Raw genomic sequence first — 20,319 nt, forward strand, 5'->3', positions numbered from 1 at the left:
ATAAGGAAATGTGAGTTAATTTGAGTGGTGGACATGTGAGTCTGTTAGTTGGAGTGAATAGAATAATGGAGGGATAGAAGAAGGAAGCATCTGGAACGTGTTAATTGGGAGATCATAGGAATACAATGAGGTTTGAGATGAGTAAAAGGAGAGATGGATAAGGGAAGAACCTATAGAAAGGAATTAGGGAGATCAAGTTTGGGATGAGTCAAAGGAGAGCTATATGAGGGTAGAATTTAGTAGGGTCATTCAGGAGGTCCTAGAGGTAAACTGAGGTTTGGGGTGAGCCAGGAGGGATAGAGGAGGGAAGAGTCTAGGAAGAATTGAGGTTTGGGGTGAGTCAGAGAGTGGGAGGTATAGGATGAGACAGATTAGTGCTTTGGAGAGAGTGATTTTTTTCTCTTCTACAGTAGAAGTAAAGTAATAAATACATAGATACATGAATAGTTAGAAAGGGATTATATGTATAAGGAAGATAATATATTGAGATTTAAAGTTATATTGTATAAACGTGGACTTTCAAGTGTTTTAACTTTATCTTTTCCTCTGTATTTGAATAGTGAAGTGCTTGTAGATAAATAGGTATGTTAATATTTACTTATTATGACAGAGAAATAAAACAGAGACCCCTGAGAATCTAATCAATGCAATTATCTATGAACATAGATAGATAGATAGATAGATAGATAGATAGATAGATAGATAGATAGATAGATAGATAGATAGATAGATAGATAGATAGATAGATTTAACTATAAGTAATATAAACATTTGTTAAACAGGCCTAAAGAGTGTCTATATATTTAAACATCCATAGTTATTATACATATCTGTACAAAGAAATACACATACCTAGGTATCTACATATATCCAAATTATAAAAGTTTATATGTACAGAAATATGCTATACATTACTGTTTGAGTATGGTGGTTTTGTAGGAAAGAGCCAACTCTTGAGTAGATAGTTATTTGAGGATCTTATACTTAGGGATAATGAATTCCATATTTTGCCCACTTGAACAGAGAAAGATATACCTCCTATTTTATTTTTCTTGCGTGGTAGGGATTTGAGATTGTACAGTGCTGCTGAGCAAAGTGAGCTGACTTTCGGCCTATGTTGGTGATGCACAGACATAGAGGCGCAAGAGGTGGGGCCTCAGTACACGGCCAGCTCAGGGCTTGGAGCAGTGCTCCTTGCAGAGTGTGGCGTGCAGTGCATGGTGCACCCCTACCCCTGGACCTGGGTAGCCCACCTGCCCCCAGACTTCTGCCCTTTGGCCCTCCCGGTAGGCTGAGATTGCGAGGGGTCCAGCCGCAGGAAGATGCAAGCCATGAGCTGCGGATCAGCAGAGGGAGATGTGGCCACAGGTGAGCCTCGAGCTCGGAGCTGTGCACGGGGGTGATGTGCGGAGCATCCCCCAAGCACCCCTAAACCTGGTTAGCCCCCAGCCCTGAACCCTAGCCCTCCAGGCCTTAGTCCCATCACACCTGGCGGCGGGGGATATTGAGACTGATTACTGATGCAGGACGCTGGACACGGTCACTGGAAGAGGAAGTGAAGTAGAAGGAGCGCAAGGAGCAGCTCGGTGTGCAGAGCTCAGAGCCCCAAGCCCTACATAGTCAGTGACTTTAAATCTGATTTGCAAATGTTGGCAAAGAGCACAAAAGTGCAAATAAAGGGCTGAATAAGAGTGGTGAAGGAGTTTTAAAGAACCCAATTGGGGTTCTGAGAAGGTTAAGCTTGAGTTATGGGCCCCTGAGGTAGAGCAGAAGCGGCTGACATTAGGTCAGTGCGGCATGTTCTTCTCAGGAGGGCTGCCCTCTTAAGTTGTTTTCCCAATGGGCCTTTGTGGGAGTCTCCTAGATTGGGGATTGGAGGGCTTGTTTTCTGGGAAAAGGTGACTAAAACTGCTCATTATATTTTCCTAACAACCGTGGGCTAATCCTCAAGGTGCTTTCCTTATTGAGGAATTGGCCAAGTGCGAGGAAGCCTCCCAATTCCGAGGATGACTGCCAAACGCCTTCGAATGAGCAGGGATTTTTTGTTTTTTGTTGGGCATGTAAAAAGACCAAGGGGGTCATTCCTACCCTGGCGGTCTATGACCGCCAGGGTAGGTGACGGAGGAAGCACCGCCAACAGGCTGGTGGTGCTTCCGGGGGCATTCTGACCGCGGCGGTAAAGCCGCGGTCAGAAAAGGGAAGCCGGCGGCTTCCCGCCGGCTTCCCGCCGGCTTCCCGCTGGCTTCCCGCTGCCCCAGGGAATCCTCCACGGCGGCGCTGCAAGCAGCACCGCCATGGGGATTCCGACCCCCTTCCCGCCAGCCTGGTTCTGGCGGTTTTCACCTCCAGAACCTGGCTGGCGGGAACGGGTGTCCTGGGGCTCCCTAACAGGGCCCCACATAGATTTTCAGTGTCTGCGTGGCAGACACTGAAAATCGCGACGGGTGCAACTGCACCCGTCGCACCTCTTCCACTCCGCCGGCTCCATTCGGAGCCGGCATCCTCATGGAAGGGGGTTTCCCGCTGGGCGGGCGGCCTTCTGGCGGTCGCCCGCCAGCCCAGCGGGAAACTCAGAATGACCGCTGCGGTCTTTTGACCGCGGTACGTCTTCTGGCAGTTCCCGCTCGCCAATCTAGGAATGAGCCCCCAAGTCTAATCCCCTAACAAATAAGGGTTTCACCCATATGAACATAAAAAGCACAAATTCCATCTTCCCTTTTGTCCAAAAGGAGCCACATGAAGAACTGGTTTGCAAGGAAGTAAGCGGTTTAGCCACCAACTGTGTGGACACCAGGGGAAAGGATGTGGACTTAAACTTTGTGGTGGGAAAGCCCTCCTCTTCTGGAGGGACTCTGAACAACAGCTCTCCCTCTGCCAATGGGGTTTCCAATTTTGGATTAGGGGATTATACCCTCTCTGACATTGATTTGAATGCAAGGAATCTTTCTGCTGATTGCGCGACCACGCCTTTGAATGATAAAATCAAAACTAGTTCCCCGGTCTAAGGCTCTCTAGTAGTACTACTGATCATTCATTCTCTCCATTACTGTCTTCATTGACACCAGATCTTCTGTGCCTGGAGAATCCAGACCAATATATAGTAATTTTGGAGTCCGTTAAATGTCTAGAGAGATTTTTATTGTCTATCTTGGCACTTTTAGAAAAATCAATAAATAACTCTAATCATTCTCAAGATATATTGCTGTCCATAGTGAAAGTTCTGATAGATCAAAAGATTGCCAAATCAGTTCTGGATGAGTAAGTATTGATAGCCGCAAAGGACGTTCATAAAAAATTGGGGCACCAAGGCCCTAGTCCATTATTGTTCTCCTTGGACTCTGGTTAATCTGTAAATCTATTTATTCAGCCCACTCACTCTGATCAAGGATCTCAAGAGGACAAACCACAAATAATTTTGAAATCTTCGAATTCACAGGAACCCTCCAACCACAAGAGTCTTGTTTATTCCCTGGAAAATCTTTTTTCCGGCCCCCTTTCTCTGAGTAACTCAGATCCTGCAGTTTCGGAACCCTGTATCCTTACAAATGAGCCAAACCCTCTGGTGGCCCTTTTTCCTATATTTCGGCCACTACCTAAAGTATACCCTGACCCTTTGATTGTGGAGCACAATGGGAACTCGTCAGTAAAGGAAGATAAAGAGAGGAAAATGGGTAAGAAAACAGGAAAAAAGGTGGGGAAAAAGGGGAAACAGCAAATCTCTCAAAAGAACCGAAGAAATGTTAAGTTTGAGGACATGGGACCTGTGGGAACTTTTTTTGGCAGGGAAGAACATGAACTGGACCTGAGGAAGGATAGGTCCAAATACTTGGGAACTGTTGGATCTCCCTATCCAATGGAACAACAAGACTTGGCCCCGCTGTGGGGTTCACAACAGGATAATCTACAGCTATAAAGAGGGTTGTGTCTGATTTAAATCTATGCACCAACTAATTTTGTAATGTGAAATCAAATGCAGTGTTATTGAACTCAACATCTGATCCTTATTAGGGTGGGGAAGTAAACAGTAAGGAGGAAGTTATCCAATGGTATACGGAGACCCCTGTATTTCTAGAGATTTCAGCGCTATCTGATTTGAATCTAATTTTAAATCGCTCTCTCTTAATCTCTTGTTTTACAGATATAGAGGAGTTAAAGCTTATTAAAAGCAGTGACATTTCTAGGGGGTATCTTGAGCAAAGCGTAGGAGTGATAAAGACAAAAGACTGTTTTTGTTCTAAAACTGTTTTAAATCTGATTTTAGTTAATTATGAACAGTTACAGTGTAGAGGCATAGATGTGGTCCCAGTTTGGGGAAAAGAAATTCCTTTTAATAGGCAGCGGTCCCCCCTTGTACTATACTCGAATGATAGTCGTTCTCACCGAGTACGTGAACCTATTTCTTCCTCTTTGGAAAAAGTGAAATTTTCCCTTTTTCATGCAGAAAGAGTGGTGAAGCTTGTGGAAGATTCCCCTGCACATTATTTAGGTTCTAAACAGGAAAACTGGAGTTGGTTGGTGGGGACGTTAAATAGCACTCAGGCAAAGGGAAAGACCTTACATCCAGGCCATTAACCATAATTTCTCTGTGGTCTCTCGGAATGCCGCAAGAATAGTGAACCACCCTGAAAAGTTAGACCATATCTGCTCTGTAAAGGCTGATCTAATTTGCATCCAAGAGACCTGGAGTTATCTGACTTCACCTGCCCAGGGTGCACAGTACTTTGTCAAAAGGCATAGCCTTCTAAGAAAGGGCATGCAAAAGGGGGTATTGCGAGGTTGTTAAGTAACAACCATAATTGGGATTATGTTAGTTACCCAGTCTGTTTAAATCTTTTTAAGATAGTGAGAGTGTATCCAACATTGGAGAATAGTAGGAAAACCCCCATGTTAATAGTAAACACTTATATTCCTGCCGATAAGGAATAGGAGAAAGCCTTACTTCATATCTGTTTAAATCCACATGAAAGTGCCTATGAGGTATTGATAATGTGGAATCTAAATAGAATCTATCTCTTTCCATTTTTTGTGATACAGAGAGGGAATCTGCCTTTAATATCCCTTCTATTTTATTCCCCCCTAAAATCAGGACGGATAAAAGAGGGTACATCTTACTGAACAGTTTGAGGAATCTCTGCTATATCATCCCAAATGGGCTTTCTTGTTCGGATTCCCCTGCAACCTTTCCAAACAAATCTCAACAGAGTAGTTCTATTATCAACTATTTCACTATTATTTGGCCTCCTACCCTTTTGCCCAATCAGTGGGGGATATGATAATTATAGATACCCTGCCTACTGATCATAAGATTCTAAGCCTGTCACAAAAAAAACACTTGTCTTCAATAGAAACTTGAAATTTTAAGAGCCAGGGCAGTCATTTTAATTAGAAAACAGGTCAAACGTATTGGACATCTGCTTCACCAATAGCCGAGTGATTGCGATCAAGAGGGTTTTAAGGTCGATGCGGGTACCGGAGCAATGGGCCCTGACGAGCTCCCTATGGCAATAATTAAACAAGAGCCTCAGCTCTGGGAAAGGATTTTCCACCCGGTTTCCTGTTTCTGCTAGTTACAAGGTAGTGTTCTGGCCTCTTAGAATGGGAGTGTTAAAATCCCCCTATATAAGGGAGATAGTTTTTTACCCATAAATTACATTCAAATTGCATTGTTGGACGCAACTGGCAAGATATTTGCTAAAAGTATACTTATGCACTTAACATCCTTGATAGAGAAAAACTCGATACTTCATTTGGAACAAGCAGGTTTTGGAAAGGAATACAACATGCTAGATAACATTCTATTAATGCAAATTTTAAATGAAAAATATGTGCAGATCAGGGGTGGAGTGGTATGTGCTGCAGTTATAGACTTTTCTACAGCTTTTGACAGGGTAGATCGGAAGATCTTATGGAAGGAATTATATGAGTTGGGTGTCCCGACAAACTTGTTACGTTTGGTCACAGCTTTTCACTCTTCCACTTGGTGCAAAGTTCTCTTCGGAGGAGTGCAGGTTCTGTCTTCAAAATTCCCTACAAAAAACGGATTGAAGCAAGGTTGTCTGTTGGCACGTTTTCTTTTTTCTCTATATATCTATAATCTCCCTATTACTTTAGGGAACACGGATGGTTTCTCACCCAAAATCGGGGGGAGTTCGATCTCCTGCCTTCTATACACTGATGACATAGTGGTGCTTGACCTTACTCTGAAAGGTTTATATCAGCATTTGGTCGCCCTAAATCACTATACTATGTACCATGACTTGAAAATGTATATGTCAAAGTCTCAAGTAGTATGTTTCAGGGACAAAATAAGGTAAAAACAAATAATTTTTCCCGGCCCCCTGGGTCAACATAAGCTGGCGTGGGTAAAAATCTATTGCTTCTTAGGAAAAACGCTATCCTGCACACTCAGCGACCAAGACCATATTAGCGATTATGTTAGTAAGGCTCTGTCTCAGGCACAAGGTCTAGTGGGCTTCCATAATGCAATTGGTCGGCACCATTTTACTCACTTACTAACTGCTTACCAAGCAAAGGTTCGGGCTACCCTTCTATATGCTACAGAATGTACAAAGATCTCCAAATGGCAGTTCCTTGAAAAGATAGAAAGCAGATTCTAAGACACCTGGCTTCCTGTAACAATTCGGCTTCTGTTGCAGCCTTAAGGCTCGAATTTGGTATTAAGAATGCCTATACACAGAGCCTTGCGGTGGTGGTCTGGAGGGCTTACTGCCTAGTACAGAGTGTGGAATTTACCCTAAGACATCTAGCATACATAGAAATCTTTAGCATGCTAAGAGAAACATACACGTTCTTTAGAAATTATAATCTTGCTGTGCAATTGCTTGAGCTTGACCCTGATATTATTCCATCGTTATCTCCCATTTCATTTAAAAAGATCTTGAAAGAGGCGATATGGTACAGAGGTTTTTAAAGGGATTTTGAGTCCTGTTGCTTAACAAGGAGACTTGTTACATTAACCAAATCAGTAATTATTTAACATCCTCAACCATCCTCAACCATAGAATATAACTATTGTTAGAAATGGAGTATTTGGTTGGCAGTCAGGTTACCGCCTGTCCAAGCAAGGACCCTCACTCCTAGATAGCTTGGAATCTCCCACATAGGGTGAGGCTTTTTTTATTCTGTTGAGATTAGATAGAGCCCAATTTAGAGATCCTCTACCATCTGTGATCTTTGTCAATTGGGGATGCACAACCTTAAGCATGTAATTTTTGTCTTTCCCTCTTTAGATACATTGAGGAAAAAAAGAGCTGAAACACCTGTATTTGAATTTTAAAATTCACTCTGCTGGAGGGGCTTGGAAATTATTGTATACTCCACCTAATGAGTTATTCTGTTCTTTAAGACATTTTTAAATCTATACTGAGTTTTCTATTTATCGGTGGTTGTAAGATAAATTAATTAAGTGAATTATCTGTGCATTCCGGATGCACTTTATGGGAATCCTACTGTGACATATATAAGATGGGCTTTCACAACATAACAGAGCATAATAATGACTTTGCAATACATGTTCAATGGGCAGAGGGTTGGTTGTTTTTCATTACATAGATTGCCCATTTATTATGGAGTTTAAGTATGTGCTTTCCATTTGCCCTTTTACAGTCACATTGAAGGAAATAGCATCATGCATTGGGGAATGTAATAAGAGTGGCTCCTCTTGCACTTTATGATGCACTTTATAGGAAGCACACCATGAAATGAGTTAGAGGGGTTGAGTTTTAAAGATATTTTACATAGACGTCTTTCTGGTTTGATCCACTTTACATATGAAAAGCATTGTTAGAGATTGACTGTGTAATATGTGCTTGGTGAGAAGTATTTTGAATGTATCATGTTTTACAGATAATTAATGTTTTCACTTTTTTATATTGGAATTTTATCTTTATTGTCATTTGGTATTTTATGTATTATCTATGCATGTGGACCTCCTGGGAGTTCCAAGTCCATGAAATAAATAATTGAATTTATTTGAGACGAGGTGCCAATCGTTGTACGTATTTGTTGATTTTATCTCTGATGAGACAAACTCCTGTTCCTTGTTTTGGTTTGTGGGTTGTACAAAGCAGCTTGAAGGGGGACCTTTTGGCAACCAGTTACCCAAATAGGGCCCTCCTGGTAGGGGATATGTGGGCCTGTGGCTCTACATGCAGGAGTAGTCTGGCAGGAGATTTCTGAATCTGTTGTAGTTTTTCCATAGTTGATAGAGATAATCCATGGTAGAGGCAATTGGTGAATTCCAGTTTAGGTAGTACCATAGAGAGACAGTAGCTTGGATCTTGTGTGGAAATCCCAGGAGGGGGAGGATGCGTCACAGATTTTTCATATTTTTGAAGCTTGATGTGGCTAATTTGTCCACTTGGGCATTCATTGATATGCTCGGGTCCATGTGATTCAAATGTTGCTTACTTCCTAAGATACCTTAGGTGGCCCCAGGTCATCAGGCCAGGCACAGAGTGGGTCATATTGTTTCCAGTCACCACATGAGTATTTCCGTTTTGGAAGCATTCAGTTTGAGATGGCTCCATGTCATCCACTGATCAACGGCTCTGAGGCAACTGAAGATTTTTGAGTTTCCAATTTCTTTGGGGCTTTCAAGTTTAAGGAGCATTTGTGTTATCTGCATAGATGGTGCATGTGAGCTGAAATACATTGATCATTGCCACTAATGACATCATGTAAATGCTGAAAAGCATGGTTGAGGTGATTGAGCTCTGAGATGTCCCTGCTTTTGCGAAGTATGATTTGGATGTGAACGAGGGAGTATGGATGACATTTGTAGTGTTTTGAAGGTAGGGTGCGATCCAGTAGAGAGCATTCTCCTCTACGCCAGCTTCGTAGAGTCTTTGTATTGGGGTGTGATGGTAAACTGTGTAGAAAGCAGCTGAGTGGTCCAAGAGAAGCAGTACAGCAGCTCTATCGTGATCTACTGTGTTTTTAAGGTCATTCCAGATGGCGATTAGGGCAGATTCTGGCTCACATTTATACTGTTTGCACCAGATTTGTGTCTTTTTTTACACAAATCCGCCACAAACTTAACTCCATATTTGTATTTTGACGCTAAACATGTCTAGTGCCAAAATATTAGAGTTAACAGAATTTTTTACTAGCGGAAAACTACCTGCCGTCAATGGGATGCAAGGCAGGCATTCCTGGGCAAAAAAGGCCTCAATGGCCCTAGGGCCTAATTTATCCTCCCGTGCAAAAATCATGCACATGAGGAGGAGGGCCTTAAAAGAGCCTGCTTAGCACCATTAATTAACACATAGGTAAGGGCAGGCGTAAGGGGACCTGGAGGCAGATTTCCCACAGGTGCCTTTCCCTGTCCCTAGGGACAATCCCACCCACCCCTTCCCACACCAGGAGGTCACCCACGGAAGGTGGACCCATCCAAAGGTAATCCAGGTAGGTATTATATTTACTATCCAACGCTGGTCAGGGGCCCTGACTTGGGGCCCCATGCAGGGCGCTGGCCCCAATAGATATGCCCAGGGGACAATTGTCCCCTGGGCATGACCACTGGGGTGGTGGTTTTAATACACCATGGACACACCCCTGGTGGGATGTCAGATCATTGCTTACTAGAACCTCTAGAAGGCCAGCACATGAATTCAACCTCACAGTGTCCAAATTAAATAAATTCCAATCATGACAGGTCTGCACCATTGACCCACTGATGACGATCAATCAAAATCGCAAGTGTAACGAAAGGAACAACACAAACCCACTTTTACTTAATAGCATCAAAGGATAGGTCTTGTCCACTCTTGCACTTCATCTGATTCTTTTTTGATGCAGAGACCAATGAGTATTAAGAAAGGAAAATAAACATCGAACTTAAAACCCTATTTATGTTTGGTTTGTTTAACTGACGTCAAGGCCCTTGAGACTGAGTTTAGGAAGGGTAGAAAGGGAAAAAAAGCTCATACCCCTCATCACCTGGCTACCGCTAATTGACTTGCATTCACATCATAATTTTTTTAGCAATAAACTAAAACAATATTTTTATAGGAAGAGCAATGCATTAGTAGGGTGTGGACAACTACAGAGGTCCAAAATAACTACAAAACAATAACATTCAACAGACTGCAAATGTGAAGGAAAACTGGTAATTTGTCAGTACAACTCCTCACTCCCCTCCTCGTTAAACTCCCCTAAAGAAGTACCTAAGGAAAATATGATAGACCATCTTCAGGTTTTTCATCCTTAACTGTTAAATGCTTGTTGGTTGCTTGTTTGCACTGCTTTCTTTTTCCTGTTTGTGAAACAATGTTACTTCCCACTTGCCTGAGATTGCTAATAGTGGCATTGGTGATTTAGTCAACAATACCCTTATTAGATAGTGTCCCAGCATCTGCTACAGGCAGAATGAAGCATGGTACATTTCCAAAAAAGGAGATAGCAAAACAATGTGTTATAGGAGCAATCAAATGTGGCCTACAATGGGAAGTTCTAGTTTTCAGGGCTTCCACCTCTGTAAGACACAGAGGCCCTCCTTACAACCCTGGCGGTAAATGCTGCTTACCGCCATGCAGAAGGCCAACAACATACCGCGGCGGCAGCGGATTTCCGCTACAGCTATTACGACCTACAGCTCGGAATCCGCCATAATACAGACACCCACACAAGTCTGACACCCCAAAGGTCAGTGATAAACTGGCAATAACAAAACCTCCACCATCACGCCCACACTATCACGACCCACGAATCAACATGGCGGTCTTTCAACCATTGTAATCCATTGGCCTTACACACCGCCACGCTCAAAATACACACACATATACAAAACACAACCACATTGGACAATTCGAAATACACAAACCTGATACACATACACACACCACACCAACACACTCACAACATTATAAAACACACACCCACATTACCCACAAACCCTTACTACCAGAAATTTGAAAGCAGGCCAGAGAGAGACACTACCTAAAACAACACTAGCATCCACCAACACACAACACCATCACTTACACAACATCCACGCACCTCAAACAACACACAACACATCCCCTCACACATCACAACACACACCACCTCACACATCACCCACACCACATCATGGCACCTCAATGACACCCCAGGTTCTCTGAGGAGGAGCTCAGGGTCATGGTGGAGGAAATCGTTTGGGTAGAGCCACAGCTATTCCGGTCACAGGTGCAGCACACCTCCATTGCACGGAAGATGGAGCTATGGTGCAGAATTTGCGACAAGTTCAACGCAGTGGGACAGCATCTGAGAACATGGGATGACATCAGGAAGAGGTGGAACGACCTACGGGGGAAGGTGTGTTCCATTGTCTACAGACACCAGATTGCTGTACAGAGGACTGGCGGTGGACCCCCACCTCCTCCCCCACAACTAACAACATGGGAGGAGCAAGTCTTGGCAATACTGCATCCTGAGGGCCTTGCAGGAGTAGCAGGAATACTGGACTCTGGTAAAGCAAATTTTGATTACCATATCACCCACCCCACCTGCATGCCAACACATACCCACACCCTCACCCTCACAGCCATCACTCCAACACCTCACATATGCCCCACTATCACAACCCAGCCATCCCAATACCAAGCCCTGCATGCAACACCAAAGCATGGATACCCATCACTAAAGCATGTCCACTACAGATACCCACACAGACCCCAAACCAACTATCACACAAGGATCAAGCCAAGAATGCAAGCACTGGAGTACAGGGTCACTCACCCATTGCACACAATGGCACTCACAGATGCAATAACAATGTCTTTACACACCGACACGACCCCTACCCAACGTCACCGGACAGGAGGTGCCAGACATAGCCAGTACCCCCACAGAAAAGACCCACAGTGATGACAGCAGCTCTACACAACTGGATCAAGATGACCAGCCTGGCCCATCAGGGACCTCAGGACAGTCGGTTCCCCTGACAGAGTCACAAACCACCACTGAACCTCCCCCGCAGGAAACATTAGCACAGCACCAACCCAGCGGGCCCATACCTCTGTCCCCAGGACACGTCAATCAGCAGTGTGTCCACCACTACAGGGAACCCAAGCAACCCCACTGACACAGGACGATCATGGACCTGGGGGCAGTGGGCACACAGTTCAGGGGACAGAGGCACAGGAAAACAGGGAAGCTGGGATGACTGCTGTGTGACAGGGGGAGGTCAGGCCCAGGGAACCCACTCTCCACAAGGCACTCTCAAACATCATGGGAGCTTACCATCATTCCCAGGAGACGATGGCAACGGTACTGGCCAAGTTTCAGGGGACCCAGCGGCTGCAGGAGGAACTCTACCTTAGGATCAGGGAGGACTTGAAGTCCATTAACAATACCCTGGTCACCATTGCAGGGGTGCTGGCAGACCTTGTCAACACCAGGAGGGACACAGTGGCACAACAAGGGGCCCTGACACTAGCCTAGACGATGAACAGCCCTCCACCTCCACCGGCGCTAGTGGACAGGAGGCACCACCACAGGAACACAACACCAGCACCCCACCCCCTGCAGATGGAGAACCACCCCGCAAACGGTCCCTGAGATCCAGGAACAAGACAGAGAACATTGCCAAGACCCCCGCCAGGAAATGAGACCCCCTGAATGTCATCCTTCTGTCCCACTATGTCACCCTGTCCATCTTTCAACTGCCATTGCTCCACTTCCTTTGCCCCTTTGGACAATGCAACTGTGAAACAAATAGACTGGACACTGCCATGGACATTCCTCCACCATCACCCCTGCCCATTTTACAACCCCCTCCACTTATTAGCACAGAAATAAACACACTTCAATCACAAAACAATCTGGAGTCAGTCTATGCTTTCACAAACGTGTAATTGCAATAACCATGGAATATAGCAATGTCAATTTACTTGTGCACATACTGATGTTACACAGCTGTAGGCCTGGAGGAAATATTGCAGAGGGCACAAAGTGGGACACACATCTGTGAAATGGAAAGGCAAAGTGACAAGTCAGGGTCCATACACCGAGTGAAAATGACAGACTCATGCTAGCTCCAGAAATTGTATGAGGTGTGGGAGGCAGTAACATTTTCTTACCTGTGTCTCACTGGAAGTATTGCATGATTATGTTGTTTTGGTTGTCGATATCCTCTTCTTCTGCCTCCTCTGCTTCACTGTCCACAGGCTTCACAGCTGTACCAGCCCACCAGCTGGCCGCTGGCCCGTCCTCCTGCAGAAAAGGCACCGGCCGTCGCAAAGCCAGGTTGTGCAGCATACAGCAGGCCACGATTCTCTGGCACACCTTCTTTGGTGAGTAGTAGAGGGAACCACCTGTCATATGGAGGCACCAGTATCTGGCCTTCAGGAGGCTGAAGGTTCGTTCGATCACCCTCCTAGTTCGCCCATGTTCCTCATTGTAGCGTTCCTCTGCCATTGTCCTGGGATTCCTCACTGGAGTCAGTAGCCATGACAGGTTGGGGTAACTAGAGTCACCTGCAAATATGGAGGAACAACTGTTAAACACACACTAACCCTTAGGGACAACCCCATATCCATACACCTATTCACACTGTATTGGGTCCTTCGCCTCACCTATTAGCCACACACAGTGCCTCTGGAGTTGCCCCATCACATAAGGGATGCTGCTATTTCTCAAAATGTAGGTGTCATGCACTGAACCAGGAAACTTGGCATTCACATTGGAGATGTACTAATCTGCCAAACACAACATCTGCACATTCATAGAATGGTAGCTCTTCCGGTTTCTGTACACTTGTTCACTCCTGCGGGGGGTACCAATGCCACACGTGTCCCATCAATGGCACTAATAATGTTGGGGATATGTCCCAGGGCATAGAAGTCACCATTCTCTGATTTGCATATGGCTGGGTCCAAACTGGGGTGGCATGGTGAGCCAAAAAACGATGGATTAAACCCAGATCTGTGACTGGGGGTGAGTGTCTGACAATGTTCAGCATTCCGTCCATCACTTGTTGTTTTTGCTTTGTCGCCCTAAGTGGGAAGGGTATACCCAGACGTGGGTCCCGTGCTTCCCATGCCACTGGATTCAAGCTAGCCTGGCTGATGAGGGGTGGAACCCTGAAACTGGTCCCAGGATGCTTGTTTCCGGTCCAGTGAGGACCTGGCTTGGCAGTTCGGGCTGGACTGTTCCCATGAGGAACAGGGTCAAGACTGATTTGCATATGGCGGGGTCCAAACTGGGGTGGCATGGTGAGCAAAAAAACGATGGATTAAACCCAGATCTGTGACTGGGGGTGAGTGTCTGACAATGTTCAGCATTCAGTCCATCACTTGTTGTTTTAGCCATTGTCCCTGTGTCAAGCCTCCCCCCTCCATCCTCCTCCACCCAGATTCAATCCCCTGTACCTCAGCCTATCCCAAGCACACCATCAGACCAGAATGCACACACATCTACACATAAGAGTGGCTCAGGCAAACATAAGCACCACACATCCCACAGGCACTGACACAAGCATCATACCCATGCACACATACCAAAATCCACTTCCTCCACTGTGTCCCCCTCCTCCACGTCTCCCTCCTCCCTCGCAGTCTCGTCTCCACTCACACCTGCATGCACTACATCCTCAGCCACTACCTCCATCACCAGCACACCCATCACCACACACCGCTCGCGTGCACTCACCACCCCACTACCATTCACACATCCCCAGTGACCTCTCCCAGTGTCTCAGTGAGCCCTCCTCCCAAAGTACACAAATGCAGGCACACACCCACCCAATAACCATCCACCTCACAACAGCCTCCAGCCCATGCACCTTCACCCAAATTCAGCAGACGTACACCTCCTACAACCACTACCGCTTCCTCCACTCCCAAACCCCCTCCATCTACCTGTCCCAGTGTGTTTAAAAAACTTTTCCTGGCTAACATTGACCTCTTCCCTACACCTCCCCCCGTCCTTCCCCTAGGGCAAGGCTTTCCAGGTCCCAGCCCAGCACCTCAGCCACCACATCCCCAGTCACAGTGGTGCCAGCAACTGCGGGGTCATGGAGTGCGCCAACCATCATGGCTGCCAGTGTGCCACGGAGCGAGGGCAAGGGCATTCCGCCACCTACCAAGGTCAAAAAGGTGACCACATCCCGGAGGGAAAAGCTGAAAACACCTGCCACCAAGGGGACAGCGAAAACTAAAGGGGATAGTGGCAAGACAACTTTGCCACCATCAAAGGTGGGGAAGGGCCAAAAACTGAAGGGCAGGTCAAGAGAGGGCATGGTTGCACAGACTGAGGGACCAGTGTCACAACCTCTGTACACGTCCATGCCAACCTGTACGACGGCGAACACAGCCACCTGCACCGCTACCTGCACCACCACCTGCACTGCCTCTGGCACGTCTACAGCCACAGCGACAGTCTCCAGCCTCTTCCCAGTTGGGTAACCGTCCGAGGCTGCCGGAGACATCCAGCTTTCTCCCTCAGCAGGTGCTGACACATGCCCCGCCGCCACAGTCCCTGCCACCAGCACCGCCACCACAGATCCCACTGCCAGCACAGCCGCCACAGACCCCGCAGCCAGCGCTGCCGCCACAGACTCCACAGCCAGCACCTCTGCCACAGACCCCGCAGCCAGAACCGCCGCCAGAGACCACGCAGGCAGCACTGCCACAACTGACACCCTGCAGCCAGCACCACCACGACTGACACCGCCGTAAGCACCACCACAACTGACACCACCACAAGCACCGCCAGCGGCCCCGCGACATCCTCGGACAGTGGCACCACCGCAGACATGCCTACCATCCCCAGTGGTTAGTCGTCTAAAGGCCGGTGGTGAGTTCCAGGACCCTATGCAGCTTCCATGAAGCATTACTGTCATCACAGTTGTCACCTGCAGGTGGAATGCGAAGCCGCAGCAGTGTGAGGTTTGTCGCAGCCTCCATGGCGTATCATGCTACCTGTACCTCAGCAATCTTGTGGCACACACACCCAGGTGAGAGAATTGTACCGGCCACACTGCACGTGGAGCACTCTGGGCACCAAGCCCCCTCCAGAACCAGTGGAGAGATACATCCACTACCTCAGTCCTTGGCAGGATTAAGCACTCTGGGCACCAAGCCCCCTCCAGAACCAGTGGAGAGATACATCCACTACCTCAGTCCTTGGCAGGATGAAGCACTCTGGGCACCAAGCCCTCTCCAGAACCAGTGGAGAAAGGCATCCACTTGAGAGACTGTGGCTTTGCACTCCCCAGGATAAAGCAGTGGGCAAACCACCCACTTGATAGACTTGAGAGACTGTGGCTTTGCACTCCCAAGGATAAAGCAGTAGGCAAACCACCCACTGGAGAGACTTGAGAGACTGTGCCTTTGCATTTCCCAGGATAAAGCAGTGGGCAAACCACCCACTGGAGAGACTTGAGAGACTGTGGCTTTGAACTCCCCAGGATAAAGCAGTGGGCAAACCACCCACTGGAGAGACTTGAGAGACTGTGGCTTTGCACTCCACAGGATACAGCAATGGGCATGGAGCCCCCTTGTGCAGCAGTGGCGTTGTGCGTTCATCTGGCTGAGGTGCCCTCCCTCCCCCTCTCCCTGAGGTGCCTGTTTAATTTCAAGCTGATGCCCCTGCAGTGTTCTCTCTGTTTCCAGTCAGGTGTCATGTGTGGGCTTCGCCCATGCATTTTGGGCCCCGTGGTCCACAGACAATGATTGGTTCACTATCCAGACTTGTGTAGTTGGTGTACATAATTGCGTTTACTGGATTTTGAACTTTGATAATGAGATTTCACATGATTACATTAGTTCAAATCAATTATTTTTGTCCTTGCGTTCTTCCAGGGGATGGGGGGTATATGTGTACTGTTGCTGCATGTATTTGTGTGTATGGTGTTGTGGGTGGGGGTGGGCGTGGGGTGTTGCGTGTTGCGTGTGTGTGTCACTCTCCTTTCCCTCCCCCCACCCCTGTGTTGTAGGTGCAGTACTCACCGTGGACGTCGCCGCCATCGTTGGTTCTCCTGATAGAAGAGAAGGAAGACCATCATTAGCAGTATCTGCAGTTCGGGCTCCATGGCATCCTGGTTCCTCGTGGGGTGTGGAGAGGTGAGTGTTTTCCCTTCTGTGTACTGTTTCCACCGTGTTTTTGTTTGCGTTGGTTCCGACCCGGAAAAGGTGGCGGATAGGCATCTTGTGATAGGGTGGGCGGTACATTGTCTTCCGCCTGTCTGTTGGCGGTGTCTGCCACGCTGTTTGTTTCTACCGCCATGGCAGTCGGAGTGTTAAAGTGGCTGTCTATGTTGGCGGTTTCTGCCACGGTCGCATTCCCATTTTCTTTTCCGCCGGACTGTTTGCAGTATTACCGCCGCTTTAACACCGACCGCCAGGGTTGTAATGAGGGCCAGAGTTCTTCCTGGCAAGACCGTAGCTGATCATGTTCATGAATACCAAAATGGGTGTTGGATTCTTTTTGATTTATGCTGTCAATTTGTTGGTGGCTTGGATTTGTTTCAAATTTAACCATGTGCTCAGTGTCTTGGTGCACACTTTACTCTAGGCCAACTTTTCCAAAGGTATTTTATAGCTAGGCTGCTGACTGTAGAAGGCTTTGCACATCTTAATTTCTGTGACAGAGGACGTACCCTAAAATCTCCTACAAGTTTACTGTTCCACAAATTTTGTATGGGCTTAGAAAATCCCATATTCTTTACTATGGTCCTAAGTACAGCAAACATACGTTGACATTCAGGTAACTGCTTGGACTCAAGGGCCTCTCTGGACCCAGATGGTGAGGGCACTAACCAAAGGTGAGGTGTAAAAAAAGTTAATTTTCTGAGAGCATACTGACCCATACAAACACACTGACAGAGGTCAACACATAGCAAAAGTGTGTGAAGCACAAACATGTAGCAGATACACAGACTAAGCCTAGGAAAGCAGAGGTGGCCTCATTCCCACCAATGTTAATTTTTTATGATTGTGGTATGGAAAAATAGCTCTTAGAAAGATGAGGCTTACCGTGGCATGGCCTTGTCGATTTTTAAAATCTCTTTATTAGTTCTTTTAATTTTAAATTAAAGCAGTTAAACAGAAACAAACACAACTAACAAGCATCCTCCTTAGCCAAAGATAAGCCTACCTACCATTTCCTATTTCATGCCAACTATAATCATTTCATCCAACACTGATCAGAGCCTGAGAGCCATGAAGCAGGAGAGCTTGCTTCAATAAAGAACTTATTCTCGGTGCCATGCCATATATTCTTATAGTAACTACATAACTTCAAAGGGTCATCATCAGGACCCAAATGGTTTGGTTTCAATGAGTGATAATATCTCAGCCTGTGCTCTGGACCAAAGGAGAACATGAGCATGTGCCAGAAAACAAGTTAGCATTTTAGGTACTTTGAGCTTAGGCCCTGCAACCTTAATTTCTAGACAAAGGCACCTTTCCATGTCCACTCTAATCAAAAGGAGAGAGTGATGCACTCCTCTTCCCTGAGCCTATTCAGGCACAGGGATCCTACCCCTCTGACCTACATTTTCAAGTTACTGAGTGCCCTGGTTCCTACCCAGGGCACACACGCTTTACAAAAGGGGATCCACTCTGGCCCCAGCCAGCTCCCCTCATGCTGCTGGAGCTGGCATTGCTCCTGCCCCTAGGAAGCAGTTACTTATGTTCCCCCCTCCAACAGGAGCAATATCTTGATCTGTTTTACTGCCCACAATAATATAGGCAGGGAAACAGATCTTAAGTCTGCTCCCAGCCAGTGACAGATTTTTCAAAGCTTCCACCCACTGGGAGCAGACTTTGTGTGGCCTGAGAAAAAGGTGGGGTCCCAAAATGAGTTTTCCTCATGCAATTTCCCACAAGGATTTTAGACAATACAGCCCAAAGTGATGAACTGAATTACACAAAATTTGGAAGAAAGATCTTTTTTTTGTAATTTGGCTTAATTCTGTTTAGTAGTTTTGAAGTTATTAAATCAAAAAGATTTACATATATCTAGAAATGTGGATCCACTGTGGATCCTCCAAGGATCTGGGTGGATCATGGATCCACATGCCAAAAGCAGTGCCATTACAGGCTGGCTGCAAACTGAGAAGATAGTTGTGGCCACCATTTTGTTAATCGGGACTCAGTTTTCAGCATAAAAAATACAATTCAAAAGTGATATAAGGGGTCACTGTAGAGGTGCCCTGATGCCATGGAACTGATCAATAGGTTTGTGGGGGATCCTTAATGGGCAAGAAATTGTCCAAAAATGTTTTTTGAGTGTTCAATGTATCTTTGGATCCACCCAGATCCTCCCGGATCCTCCTGGATTTGGGTGGGTTCAGGTGGATCCCCATATCTATACCCCACTTTAAAAAAAACACATGCACCCACTCACCGACCCACAAAACCACTCACACCCACTCACAGGCCCACACAGCTCTCTGACACAAACTCACATAACTACTTCCACATCCACACAATCACTCATACACCCACTCACACACCCATACAGCCACTCACAAACACACTCACAGACCCACAAAACAACTTATACACCCACTCACAGACCCCCACATTCACTCAAACACCCACTCATACAGAAACTCACACACCCATTTATAAAGCCAAACAACCACTCACACACCCAGTCAGACAACCATTCAGTTGCTCACAGACCCACAAAACCATTCACACACCCACATAGCTACTCATACACCTACTAAACCACCCACACATTCACTTCCACACACACTCACGGACCCACACAACCACTCATGCACCCACTCACACACCCAGGTTAGAGGGACATTACATTACATTAAATTACATTAAATTTAGGAAATAGAATTAATAACTGTGGCAATGCACTGAAAAAACAAAGATTACATGGCTGTTACATTTAGGAAATAAAATTTAAAAACCTTAGAAATTTACTGAAAAACCATAGGTTGCAGGCATGTTATAGTTAGGTTTGGATTTTACACACACAAATCCATAGAAATTCAGCAGTTATAGTTATCACATGTAACCATAACTTGTGCTCTAAGATAACTATAATTCTCTCCCTTGTCATTTACATCTAATTACCCCACATATTACATCAATCATGACATCTTCCATGACATCATTGATAGTATCACTACAACTTTTGCAGTGAAATTTTTGATAATAAATCATCCACCCCCACATGTAAGCAATCTGGGAGGGGAGCAAGCAGCCTCCCTTTACAGGCTGATTACGTCCCTGGGGACTCCATTACCTGACCCCTCTCCCATGGCTGAGTTTGACCCCAGAAACCATATTTCTTGGGGCTCAGACAATTACTGTAAGGGGAAGGGGGTCACATATTGCCCCTCCCCAG

Source organism: Pleurodeles waltl, chromosome 3_1, assembly GCF_031143425.1.
Source record: "Pleurodeles waltl isolate 20211129_DDA chromosome 3_1, aPleWal1.hap1.20221129, whole genome shotgun sequence".
In the NCBI taxonomy this organism is placed as follows: Eukaryota; Metazoa; Chordata; class Amphibia; order Caudata; family Salamandridae; genus Pleurodeles; species Pleurodeles waltl.